This window comes from Diabrotica undecimpunctata, chromosome 8, assembly GCF_040954645.1.
Source record: "Diabrotica undecimpunctata isolate CICGRU chromosome 8, icDiaUnde3, whole genome shotgun sequence".
Taxonomy (NCBI): domain Eukaryota; kingdom Metazoa; phylum Arthropoda; class Insecta; order Coleoptera; family Chrysomelidae; genus Diabrotica; species Diabrotica undecimpunctata.
This window is the reverse complement of record NC_092810.1, coordinates 136,959,181-136,974,407: the sequence shown is the minus strand read 5'-3', so window position 1 is coordinate 136,974,407 and position 15,227 is coordinate 136,959,181. Positions and strand designations below refer to the sequence as shown.

At 31.5% G+C, this 15,227-nt stretch overlaps 1 protein-coding gene across 1 annotated transcript in view; it reads left to right on the top strand.

Annotated features, from left to right (window-relative positions):
• ect (ectodermal) overlaps positions 1-15,227 on the top strand; it is a 92,368-nt gene that overhangs the window by 47,877 nt on the left and 29,264 nt on the right. The gene's annotated exons all lie outside the window — the stretch shown is intronic.

Below are 15,227 nucleotides of genomic sequence, written 5' to 3'. Positions count from 1 at the left end.
ATAAATTCAAAAATGTCTGATTATTGTATGAACATTGTACAATTGTTTTAAATAGATTGTATTTTTCTGAAGAAATGTGTTTTATTTTTATTTATTTTGATTGTTCCCTACTTTGTGTATGTTAACATTTTGTGACATCTATCTAGCTAATGCATTTCACCATCACTATCATTAACAGCATGTTTGGCACCCTATTTCTCAATTAGCATCTTCATGTATCACTCATATAACCTTCCTCCAGCTGTATGCAAGGTAAGTTTATTATTAAGTTTGATATTTTATACGTACAATTTTTCAAAAAAAGGTTGAAACTTGGTTTTTGACATTAAGCTCCACCTCAATTACGCAGTGAACAGCAACAAAATTTATCATTATTATTTCGTGATCTCTAAAAACGAAGTGATTGTATAGTTCGCGACATTTTATTTTACCTGTATTGAAAGAGTTGTTATTGTGATTGATTTGTTTTAAGATTCTTTTTAAATTATTAACATGGATTTTTAATCAAGATTAGAAGGCAAAGTCCTGTCTGGGCATAAGATGAAGGTAATATAATAATAATAACGTAATTGTTCTTATAAAGCAAGAATCTTAGGCACTATAAAACGGATCTCTTGTAAAATAAAAAATATAGAAGAAGATGCTTATACATCATTTTCCGCGATTCACAACAAAAGAATGAATTTGCCACAAAAATCAACTTCCAGGGACGATTTTGACAGAGGCTTACTTCGTCGTATAATAATAAATTTTTATGTCACGGACAAACGAGTTCCTTCCTTGCGACATACAACCAAAGATTTAGTGAAGACAAAATTTATACAGGGTCACATGAAACTTTCAGAGAAGACATAAGGGATATGGAATTTCGATGGAGAAAAGCGATGAATAACAGAAAAATTTTACTGGAAAAATTGCTTCGGAGAAATTTTCTTAGGAATATTAAACATCATAGGAAAAAACTTCGATCCATAATTTACATGGATAAAACTTCGATACGCATGAAAAAATCTGGGGAAACAATACCACCGAAAGTTTCCACAAGCCAGTGTTCAAAGCGAAGTAAACTATGATAATTATAAAAAATAGATTCATGAAAAACTTATTCCTGAGATACCAGCCTATAGTATATTGTTTATAGATGCACCATATAATGCACCATACCATAACGCCCAAGTTTAAAAAAGTAACACTAAGGGGTATAGAAAAGACGAAATGAGGGAGAAGTTAACACAGCGTCATATTCCTTTTTCAGAAGAAATGATATAGGCAGAATTACATAGCATAATAAAAATTCACAAACCGAGATATAAAACTTATGAGATAGATCAGATAAAAAAAAAGATGTAAGTCACTTTGTCTTAAATCTACCCCCCTACCACCAGACTTAAATCCAATTGAATTAGTGTGGGCAAATTGTAAAACCATATGTGGTAGACAAAAGCAAGAAAACCTGGCGATTATGAACACATGGTTTCGATTACCACCCCGTAGACTATACCTGGAGGTCACCACAGGATAATTAACAAAATTGCATTAGAAATTAGATCGCTTTTATATTAACCAATCTAAGGTTTAGAAATTTCGTTATAAGGTAATAGCTCAAAAATGAATTTGAGGGTAAAAAAGGTAATAAAATCCAAAAGTTCTAAGGTGAATACTCAGTTGCTCAAGATAAACACATTACGTGCTGAGGCTTCAAATTTTATAAACCAAGAAATGAAAAGATTAACATTAGAAACGAAAAACACTGAGAATGTGAACATTATGTGGAGCAAAATCAAAGATTCTATTATAAAGACACAGAACGAAACTCTACAAAAGAAAGAAGCAATCCGAAAACCTTGGATGATTCAAGAAATACTGGAAATCATAGAGCAAAGAAGAAAATATTGAAACAAAAACCCGGATCAATACAAAGAAAAACATAAATTAATAAGAAACAAAATAAAAGAGGCTTAGGAAAAATGGATGATGCAAATACGCATTGAAATGGAGAAATTACAGAAAAAACATGATCATTATAATTCACATAAAAAAGTCAGAGAATTATCTGAAAAACAAACGAACAAACACACCTAACCAGTTAATTGACAAAAACAATAAGCCTGTTAATAACCCAATTAAAATAAAAAAGGTATAAACTAAATACATTGAAGATCTTTTCATGGACACAAGAACAGAACCAATGTAAAGTGATAGCAAGAAAGCTCCAATAATATTAAAATCTGAAGTCCAACATGCTATAAACAACTCAAAATCTGGCAGAGCCCCTGGGCCAGATAAAGTTTACATCGAGCTGATTAAACTTATAGATGAAGACAATTTAAGGGCAACAACTATCCTCTTTAACACCTAATACGAATCCGGTGAGATACCTACAGAATGGCAACTATCGACCTTTGTTCTGCTACCAAAAACCAAGAATCCCAAACACTGTCATGACTATGGATTGATCAGTTTAATGTCACAATTATTGAATTTTTTTAACATTGAACATTTTTAAAGGTTATAAATGCAAGGATATTCAGAAAGTATGAAGCGGATATGATTTATAGACAGTTTGGCTTTCGTAATGGCTTCGAAACAGTAGAAGATCTGTATAGGTTCACAATTCTTGCTCAAAAATGTCAAGACCAACAAAAAGATCTTTTCGTCGCAATTATAGACTATAAAAAAGCTTGCGACAAAGTAAACATTCTCATGGAATGTCTAAAGCGAAAAGAACTTGACAAAAATAATATTAACAGAGCGAGAACTCTCTATTGAAAGCAACAGGCTGTGGTAACATTAGATGAAAATAGTACGGATGAGCAACAGATAAGTAAAGATGCAAGACAAGGCTGTGAAATTTCACCATTATTGTTTAATATATACTCCGAAGAGCTGTTTACACAAACATAAAGAAAACAAAAATCATGGTTATCAGTAAGAGGGATAAAGTCATAACAAGGATCCAGATAAAACTGAAGATATTGAACAAGTGGACAAAATTTAGTACTTAAGAGTCTGGATTATTGAAGAACTAAATACGAAATCAGAAATTCGATCAAGAGCAGACTTTTTGAAGATGAGTAACCAAAGACTTAATTTGCAAATCCAATATCGGGTGGTAAAATGTTATATCCACTCTATTCTTCTTTATGGTGCCGAAGCTTGGACTGTTAATGTTGAATTAATGAGAAAGTTGGACTGGAAGCTTTTAAGATGTGGCTTTTTAGAAGAATTTTGAAAATAACATGGACCGATAATATTACGAACGAAATGGTGTTGCACAGAATGGGAAGAGACAGAGAACTTTTGAGAGAAATGAATAAATAGTACGAGTTGTTGCAGCTGATTATGAAGGGTAACATCGAAGGAGAAAGGGGTCCTGGTAGACAACAAATATCCTGGCTGAAAAAGATTCGCGGCTGTATCGGGTTAAACGCACAGATACTTTTACCAAAGGCAGAAGATAGAGACGAATTTGCAATGGTTATAGCCAGCCTTTATAAGTGGAGTCGGCACTAGAAGAAGAAGAAAGTAGACAAAAACGTAGACTTTAAATTTCAAAACGTTGATAAATATTGTGATAAATTCTTCTCCAAATATTCCAATGAGAACTGGAAAAAATATTACGAACACACTATTTCTTTCGAGCGTTATTTTATGGAAAAAAAAATCAATTGTAAATTTAATTGTAAATGAATTAATAATATACTTGCAGGAATAATGCAATAATAAGTGCAATAATCGCTATGACTGCATCATTCTCTTTGCCTTTATCCCTATGAGGGTTCGGCTTCCCTAACTACATTTCTCCATAAGTGTCTATCTTGGATCATATCAGTATTAATACCCTTTATCGAAATGTCCTGCCTAAGAGCTAGCTGACATCAATAATAGTGCAATAGAGTGAGTCAAACTTCGATTTGTCAAACATCAGATCACAGCACAATAATAATAACTTTAAGTACACACATAACATGGAGAACATCACCACCAAAACTCACGACTAAAGAAACAAACTGGGATGTTTTCCAAAATTCTGTAAATACAAAGATTAGATTAGATATTAGGATACAAGAAAATCAAGATGTAGAAAAAGCAGTAGGCCATTTAAGAATTGTTTTACAAACAACAGGATGGGAAGCAACACCACAGCGCCAAAGAAGTGTGCGAGAAAACCATAATATCCCCCTCCATATAAGAAAACTTTTAGCAGAAAAAAGAAGAGCTCGACGCATTTGGTAATAAACGAGAAATCTACTAAATAAAACATACCTTAACAGGTTAAGTCATAGACTAAATAGAGCATTACATGAAGAAAAAACGACTCTTTCCAGTTTTATGTTTCAAACCTCTCACATGAACACCACTCTATATGGAAAGCTACACAAATTCACCTTTGAGAAAAACAGATATAACCTGGACCCGCACAAACGCAGAAAAACAATAGTATTCGCAGAGCATCTTGCGACTGTATTCGCAGCACCAGATACTAATAACGATGAAAATGATGATATAATAATATATCTCGAAAGTCCATGTCAACTATCTCTTCCTCTGACATTTACTCTGACAGAGGTTCGACAACAAATAAAAACGCTAAACCCAAAGAAAGCTCCTGCTATGCTTTGATAACAGGAGAATTACTTCAGAAGCTACCGAGAAAAGTAGTGGCATTATTAACAATAATATACTACGTCTTCGATACTTTCCAATTCAATGGAATTTTGCTCAAGTTACTATGATTCCGAAACCTGGTAAGCCCGCAACGCAAGGAAATTAATATGTCTACTCCCAATAATGTCGACAGTATAAGAAAGGTTACTATTACATAAAATCGAGTAAGTTGTTCTCATAAACGAAATTATACCATAACACCAACTCAGATTTAGACGTGAACACTTAACCATCCAACAATGCCACAGAATAGTAAATATAATTAAAACAATTCTCGAAGAGAAAAAGTTTTGCGCTGGAGTGTTTCTAGATATACAACAGGTATTTGATAAAGTATGACATAAAGATCTACTCTACAAACTGAAATTACACCTAACAGACCAACTATATTTTCTACTAAAATCATATCTTACTGACCGTTACTTTCAAGTCAAAATTGAAGACAGCTTCTCAAATTACCATCATACAATCTGGCGTACCTCAGGGTAGTCTGTATCTAATATTTACAGCAGACGTTCCAACCAGCAATGATACCTTTTTAGCTACTTTTGCCGATGACGCGGGACTCTTGACAGTGTATATCGACCATAATGTAGCATCACAAAAAGTACAAATCATTTAGTCCAATTACAAAACTGGTTTAAGCGATGGAAGATCAGTGTTAATGCTAGCAAATCAGTACAAATTACTTTTACAACAAGAAAATCTACATGTCCACAAGTTTATATTAATAATACTCCCATTCCTATAAAACCAGTTGTCAAATACTTGGGATTGCACCTGGATGAAAAACTTACATGGACAACGCACATTAAAACTAAACGGAAACAACTAGATCTTAAACTAAAAAATATGAACTGGCTGTTCAACAAAAGGTCTCAGTTATCTCTTGAAAATAAACTACTTCTGTACAAAGCTATACTCATACCAGATTGGGCATATGGAATAGAACTAGGGGGCTGTAGTAAACCTTCAAATACGAAGATACTTCAAACATTCCAATCTAAAATACTCCGTATGATAAGTAATGGATGCCATGGTATGCATCTAACCAAACATTTCACAATGATCTGGACACCCCATTATTATATATACAAGGATTTCCACAGTTTTCACTGTATTCCTTTACTCAACCGTTTTCTCCAATTTTTCCTGTTTAGACAGTCCCCTTCCTGTAGGTTTCTTCTACTCATTGCTTCGTCCACTTCATCTCTGAAAGATCTTCGGGGTCTGCCTCTCTTTCTTCTTCCTATCGGGCTCGACTCTGTTATTCTATTTATCCACCGATTTTGGTCTGCTCTTCCGACATGTCCGTACCAGGTTAACCTCTTCTGTTCGATGTAGTCTATTATGTCGGAGTTCATTCCCATTCTCCTCTTAATCTCCATGTTATTTATTCTATCTCTTCTTGTTACTCTGCAGCTTCTCCTTAGGAATTCCATCTCTGTTGCTCTTATTTTGTTTTTGGTTTTCTTATTTATTGTCCAATTTTCACACCCATAAGTGAGGATACTTCTTGTCATGATATTATATATTTTTTTCTTTGTTTTCATGCTGATGTTCTTATCCCATAGTACCGGGTTCAATTTTCGTATGCAGTCTCTTGTTTGTCCTAGTCTATTTTTTATATCTTCCTCCGTTGTTCCTTTATTTGATATTATGACACCTAATACACCTATGTCACACCCCATTATTAAGGAGATAATAAAGAATAACTCAATAAAATATAAAAATCGGACCACTGATCACAACAACGAACTGATAAATAATTTTTTCACCCAACCAGTTGCCGAAAGAAGATTGAAGAGGGTATGGCCAGAAGACCTACCGCAATAATACTTAGAGAACCGTCACTGGACGGTACCTAAATCACGTTAATTTACTTACAGACTATTTACTTATTACACTGTGTAAACATGCAATGTAACAATAAAAAAAACTTTTAACACATACTTCAACTCTATCAAATGTTAATATTGCAGTTATTCAATTTTATAATTAAAGCTCTTGTTTTTTAACATTATACTGACAATTTGTACAAGTCTTTGTATATTTAAATTCATAAAACATAAATTGTTGAATTAATAAATCGAATTGCTTTCACAAATACAAATATTCGCAAAAACAATTAACAAAGATGAGACAATAAAAGATAAAAATACTTATTTATACTCAAGTGCGTAAACATTCATCACTTTTTCAGGAACTTTAATAAAACGTTTTTATTGTTTAACTTTTTTTGTATCTGGAAATCCTACAAAAAATAAGGTAAGAATTTTAAAATATTTTTTCTAGGACCCAGAAACCTGGTTTGGAAATGGACCTAACATCGTAACAGCATGATACTAGTAATTTTGACACAATTGACGTAGACATTTGACATCACAGATTTAGTTTGTAAGGGTAGTTATTAAACGATAATACACATGTTGGAAATAGTAGATATTGTTATGAAGTAGATGGTAGCATGCCTACACTACAAACAAGTAGGAATAGCATGCACGAAATTAATTCACAATTTTGATGTATATTAAAATCAATGTGGCTGAATACGTTTTTAGTATCTATATAAATGTTTTTTGTAAAAGTCTAATTTGGTAAAGTGCAAAATAATACTTAAATAATTGTAACAAAATTCCTTGTAATAGATCTCTGGCATATACCATGCGGTCCATATGTATGGAATAAATTCATTTTTAGCGTTATTATGTACTATGTGACAAAACCTGAAAGAGGTTGATTTTTATTTTTAAATTGACAATTTACAGTATGAAAATATACCTCTCCAGCACCCCCTTTCAATTAAAAGCACCCCCTCAAAAATTTTAAATTCCAAAGGGGTCGTATGGCACCTTGTTAGAAAGGGATTTTAGTCCTCTGTTCAGCAATATAAAGTTTGGTGCAATCATAACTGAGAAAATTAATTTTTAAGATGTAACATTTTGATAATGTCTCTATTACAAAACTTTAGGTTGAATGAAGATAATGTCACATAATATTTAGAATGCATTTTTCAATGTACTTTACAAATAAATTAAATGTTCAAAATGACCACCATTCTCTTCTTGACAATAACCGAGGCGATTTTGGAATTCTCGTACAACATTTTGTACGACCTCGGGGATTATTTTGTTAATTTCTTCCGTTATCCTAACTTTTAAATCAGCAATACTGTTTGATCTATGAAAATATACTTTAGATTTTAAATAACCCCATAAGAAGTAATCGAGAGGAGTCAAATCGGGGGATCTAGCCGGCCATTCGATCGTCCACGACTTCCAATCCACCTATTGGGAAAAACCTCGTTTAAACAATTTCTAACTATATGTGCAAAATGCGGTGGAGCTCCGTCTTGTTGGTAGTAAATAGATCGGTCTATCTCATTTGGATGATTAACATCAGGAAAAAATCCTCGTAATAAAGACACTAAAAAGTTAATAAAAAAATCTAGATAAACCTCACCATCAAGTGTGTCCTCAAAAAAATAAGGACCAATATAATTTTATTGTATATTAATGATACTAGCCCAAACGTTAATTTTTTAGAATATTGCGTGTGAGTCTCACACACCCAGTGGAGATTTTCTCTGCTCCAATATCTACAGTTCTGTTTGTTAACCGTTCCGTTTAAATGAAACGTCGCTTCACCAGAAAAACTATTTTGTTTATGAACTACAAATTGGCGTTCATTCTGTCCATCATTATTTCACAGAATTCTTGCCTTTTATCAGGATTATCTTGATTTAACTCCTGAACCAACTGAAATTTGTGAGGGTGGTATTTTTCTTTATGCAAAGCTCTCAAAATAGATGATTTACTTACATTATTGACGGCGGCAAATTCTCGAGTTGTCTTATGTGGATTTTCCTCAATCTCTAGAAGTACATCTAACTTTTTTTCATCAGTAAATTTAACATTTCTACTTGGTTTTTCAATATTTTTTTACATGTCCAGTATAACGAAACTTCTGTTAAATTTTGCTAACTGTAGACTGTAGCAAAACTTGTTGAAAGTTGAGGGTATTTATTATAAACATTTCAGAAACCTCCTTTTGAGTACTTGTTTTATTATCACAACCAATCATAATTAAAATGTCTATTCTTTTTGTCTCGGACAAGTGAGGCATAATTAAATTTAATACGCGCACAAATATTATACTGACGTCTTTTAGTAACTTTAAATAGCTAAATGACAGCAGCCTACTAGATTCATACCAATTGTTTATTTGGCTTTTTGACTAATATATGCTAATATTTTATTATCTTCAAAGTTTTTTCCCTATATTTAGCAGAACAGATACGAAAATACCTGATTATTTCTAAAGTATATTTTAATATACCAGGCAATATTGCTGATTTAAAAGTTAGGATAACGGAAGAAATTAACAAAATAACCCTCGAGTTCATACAAAATGTTGTACGAGAATTCCAAAATCGCCTCGGTTATTATCAAGAAGTTAATAATGGTGGTCAAGTTGAACATTTAATTTAATTGTAAAAATTAATTTTCTCAGTTATCATTGCACAAACTCAAAAAACTTTCAAAGCACGTGGTGTTCGTGTGTATTAAGGTATAAAAAATGCTTATTAAAAGCTTCTTAAAATTTTTATTGTAAAGAAGATCTTTTCGGAATTAAATCATTCCATCATCAGTTTACTAAAAGAGAGAGTAAAAATACCAATATTAAAAAACAAATAAGTTAAAATTTAAATATATAGAAAGAACTTATAGTTCTTTCTATATATTTAAATTTTAACTTACTTGTTTTTTAATATTGGTATTTTTACTCCCTTTTTTTAGTAAACTGATGATGGAGTGATTTAATTCCGAAAAGATCTTCTTTACAATAAAAATTTTAAGCTTTTAATAAGCATTTTTTATACCTGAATACACACGAACACCACGTGCTTTGTATTCAACAGGTATACTAGCCACTCCTGGATATTTCCACTTCATGGTTTGTTCCAGTTTCACTTTTATTTTCAAAAAACTTTATATTGCTTTCTAACAAGGTGCCACGCGACGCCCTTTGTTATTTAAAATTTTCGAGGGGTTGCTTATAATTTAAAGGGGCTGCTGGGGGGATAATATTGTTATACTGTAAATTGTCAATTTAAAAATAAAAATCGACCTGTTTCAGGTTTTTTTCACATAGTACATAATAACGCTAAAAATGAATTTATTCCATACATATGGACCGCATGGTAGCTTATCTACTTCGTATGTCAGATCATTTAAATTTTTAATGAAAAGTAGAGAATTTCTTTTCTTCGGTGCAGTATCCTGGTAAGTAGAGCGGTTATTATCTTGAAGAAGCCGCGAATAGCTTTTTTTTATAAATTAATACCAAAACAGAAAAAACATCATTTTTAACATAATTCTAAAAACCTGGATGCCTGCCGTTACTTTATTGAAAAAGATTAAAACATTTGAAAGTGTCGTTATATCTTTAACAAACCAATAACGTAAGTGCATGTCACCAAGCATATGAAAAATATCTTTTTTCAGTTATCATCTCCATTGGTTAAAAGCTTAAAAATCATCATCGCCACTTATCAAAGCAGCTGTTCTAAAAGTTTTTGTCTTGCCAGTTACCTTCATGAAAGCCTCTCTTCTCCATTGCTTCTTTGAGATCTGCTTTCCAGTTTCTGGGTGGCCGACTTCGTTTCCTTTCTTCTACTGGGATCCAAAAAAGAATCCATTTATTTTTGGCCAACTAGTGTCATTCATTCGTCCTAAATGGTCGTACACATCAGTCTTTTATTTTCTATTTTTTCTATTATATTACTATCTACATTTATAATTCTTCTAATGCCATCATTTCTAACATAGTGTAGCCTTGAAATCTTGGCGCTTCGTCTCCAGTACTTCATTTCTAGGGATAGCAATCTGTCTGTATTTTTCTTTTCAACTTCCCAAATTTCTAAGCCATATGTAGGAACCTATGCTTTCAACAGCTGAACTTAATGTTTAATGCTTACATTAAGTTCAGCAATCGCAAGTCTGATGAAGAAATAAGAAGACGAACAAAAATTACAGATGTAATCAAACGATTGCCATGTTAAAATGGTACTGGGCAGGACACATAGAAAGAATGAAAGACAACCGTTGGACAAAGCGAATTATTCAATGGCGATCAAGAGCAAATAAGAGAAGTAAAGGCAGACCAGATAGATGGAATAGCTGTTGATAATGATGATGCTTTTAACAATGGTTTTGTAAATGGATTTTTATGTTTTATTTGTTACTTTATGGCTCAGAGGATTGAATTTAATCGGCGAATCGGCTTCGTCCTTCTTCAATTTTGTTTTTAATGTCTTATAAGATCTACATAGCTTATTTTCATCGCCAATAACAATATATTTGGTCTTAGGTATATACATTTATTTTTAATCCCAATTCCTCAGATTCCCCATAACAGTTTCCTTAGCATATAGCTTGATTCTTCAGTATCAGCAAATATCAGTACTTGATCGTCCATAAACAGAAGAGAGTATATTGTGTCATGACCCACCGTTATTCCCATTTGGTTACATTTCTGTCGTCATATTTTGACTGCGTCTTCGTGATATGTTTAAAAAATTAGCCGCGATAAGAAACATCCCTCTCTTAAGCATTTACTAACCCGAATATCTTCAGACGTCGTCTTGCCTAAGTTGGTACATCCCAAGTAGCAGACTTGATAGCAACTCAACTCAACAAGTTCTCGTAGACACTTTGTCTCAGGACCAGCAACCTCATGTAGAGTCTTACGTTGCAATGTCATCAATTCCACTTGTAACTTTAACATCATAACATATAAGATCGAATAATGTAACCTAAATTTAAATTAATTTAAACATTTAACAGGTTTTTGCCCAAATATTATTTAGTGGCTCAAAACATGTACACCTAGACACACTGATGATGGAATATAGATTCCGAAAACATTTTGTGATATAGCCCGATTGGGTGTTTTAATTCTATACCTTTTATAGAGGATTTTAAATAAAAAAAATTTGTGATACATGGTATACAGCCATCTACAGGAACTTAGTTTCCTTGTGGATATTATTACTACCAACTTAAAACGACACAACGTTAGATCTTAGAATGATAACACTGTAAAGGTAATAGTATACCTGATAGGCGCTGAATTTTCTGACAAAGAAGAGGCAAAAAGACTTATTTTATGAAGTAGAAGATATATTATATAACTCATATGTAACGAAACTTATATTGTTGACGATGAATTGCCTTTATTAGTAGATTTGTGGTTATCTAAAGTTAATAATAATGAGTATAAGTTACTCAAATTGTTGGTATCTGTCTTTTTATTAATGGTTTCTTTCTCTTGGAAAATGAAAGCCATCTCGAGAAACAATCTTTTTGAATAATTGCTCTCCGTGGATAGGATTTTTACATTAGGAAAATCGAAAGAGTGGCCTGTTGTGTTAGCATGTGTGGCTAGGGAACATCTATCAGGATGTAACCTAATGATACTCTTGTGATTACTCAAACGTCTGGAAATTTTTTGGGAGGTGTGACCTATATAAGAACCTTCACAGCCTAAACAACTAAGTTTGTATACAACATCACTTTTATCTGAGTTTGGTACTTTGTCTTTGTACAAGTCATTGAAATGTTTCTTCAGTGATTTTCCCTTTCTTTTTTGTTTCTGCTAAAGCTACTCTGTCAATGTATGTTCTTTCAATTTCTCTAAACACTTTTTCAGTTTTTTTTTATCTGTATTTTTGGTGGATTATAGTACAATTTACACTGACCTGTTATATTTGCCATATTGGATCTATTAATTATCTTATGCTAGAACCATAAATGTTCTCGTTTTATTCAAATCGTTATATATTTATTTATACAGTTATTTATTTACTTATATTTCACCTAACTAATTTGACCTTTGAACTAAACCAATAAACGCGACGTCCGTTATTGGTATTGGTTTATTCCGGACAGGAAAAGGTATTCTAAATACCCCAAAATAATACTGTTAACTCTTGCGTATAATCATCGTTGTTGTAAATTTGCTAAATACAAGATTACATGTTCCGCTACGATATCTATCACGAATTTAATATTCTGTCTAATTGCAGTATCTCAAACGGGCGAAAATACGCAAATAGAAAGCACACTCGTAGCAAAAAGCGAAAGTAGGTATGTAAATCAGAATAAAAACGTTCAATTAGTACATAAAAAAACACTTAGATATATTAAGAATCGAATTTTATAGTTTCACCTAAAATCGTATTAATTATATTATAATTCCGTCTTTGATTTGGATATATGGACATATTTTTCAATACCAAATTGTTTAGATTGTAGTCAAATTGCACTGAGAAGTATTGGAAATTTTTATGAAGAAAGTTAAAGCATTTACTTGATATTTGTCTATAATAACTGTAGACAAACGTTAACTGTTAACTTATGTGATAACAATATATAATAAACAAAATATGCAAAAGATTAAAATGCAAATATATAAACAATGTTAGATCGCTATTTTATTTTCAATACTAAGGGTAAAGACTGGTAAATTATATGGAAAAGTAAAACACAATACTGCGATTTTAGGCTTATAAACATTTAAAATAACTCATCGTATGATGCATCAGCATACAGAAAGTTATTTTTTTATTCCCTTAGCCCTTTTGCGTTAGCCCTTTTTATATGTCTCGATGTTACTATTTCAAAAACTGAATTACGCGAGTGTCTAGAAGAAAACTATGTCTATTCGTCAGTTTTAAGTTTTTTAAAATCAATAGAATATACAACCAAATATAAACATCAGTGCGTGTACAAATAAATGTGTAATAGTCAATGCTTCTATTAACCAATGTACTTAGTTTATCAGATTTATGTATATAAAAATCTATGTATGTCAAAATCAGTATATATTACTTAAGTATCCAAAATTTAAAAAAAATTGCAATACCGAGCGGCGCTAATAACCAATAGGTTGATGTACATACAAAAAAAATTCAAATTTATAAACGTCACAATATCTCCGGTTCTAAATCAACGAAAATTTATGTTTTTAAAGAGAATCTTCTTTACTGGCGTTGTATTACTTTTTTTCTCTACAGTAAAATGCTAAGACAAACGTCACGGAACTAGCGCCACAAAATATAGTCGTCACAGATAGCGTCATACATAGAATAGGGGTTCTTGATATAGATTCACTACTTTCGATCAATTCATTTTTAATCGTCATATATCAAGTTTAAAATAAAAACTGCATGAAAAATTACTAACAAAATATAGACATTAAATGAGAAGTAAAAAAATTAAAGAATATCTGTCACTAACAGATTCGATTCGTAACGATTGTCAAAATTTAATAAAAGTAAGTATCATCCGATTAATAACAGCATGGAATTATCTATTTAAATTTTTATAATAGTTTGGTTTAAAATAATTTTATATAAATATAATTATTATTTTAAAACAACTTATAATATAGTTTATGTAATAATTAAATTTACTATTAAATGATATTTATTTATATGTATTTTGATAATTTGATATAAATATAATTTCATATAAATACAATGTTGGATTTTTGCAATTATCAGTTCGACTATTGTATTAAAATGCGATAAAAAGACATTTCGACATTTATACAGTCACAGCCGAAGAGTCCATTTCCAACGAGGGGTGCCGTTAAGTATACAAAATGTCATAACTGACCATAATTTGTTATTTTCAATTTTGAAATGTTTCATAATTTTTTGTACAAGAAACATAAAAAGATCTTATTAACGAATGCGATAAATCATGTAAAAAGCTTTAAAAAGATACACCAACAAAAACAGCTGCTAAATATAAAATAGAAGTTCACAACCCAATCTGTTTCTCTTTTTGACTGCTCACTAACGAATTTCGGATGACAAAATATGATAACGAATAATGATAACGAATTTGAAGAAAATCCGGACTCAAACAATGAATCCGAAACCGACTGCTTTGCGGCTAGTCTATCGAGAGATTCCTGTTTATTTGATGCGCAAATATCTAGGCGGAATTAAGATCAAACGAAATAGTAATTATAATTATTATAAACAGACCCGAAAATGCTTATATTACCAATCTCAGAGACGCAAATGATTAAAAACCTTTTTCGGTGTTTTATTATATACGGGGTGAAATGAAAATGCTACAAAATAAATAATTCACAGATTAACTAAATGCATTTTTATGATTTATGAGACGAGGTACCCTAAATAAAAAGAACCAACAATTTTCGTTGATTAGAACCGGAGATATTGCGACTTTTATAAATTTGCATTTATGAATTCAGTTTTTAAAATAGTAAAATCGCTTCGCTGTTTTTTTTTTTTAATTTAAAGCTGAATATTTGTGATATTGTCCTTATTGCCACGTGAAATCAAAGTTTTTAGTGCATTTTTAGAAAAGTTATTAATAATTTTCAAAAAATCGATTTTAAAGTTATTTTTACAATAATTAAGCAACATATTTACAAATATAACTTTACAAACTCTCATTTTAAAGGAATTTCTCTATTTTTCAGTAAAATTGTGCCACTTTTCCATATAATTTAGCGGT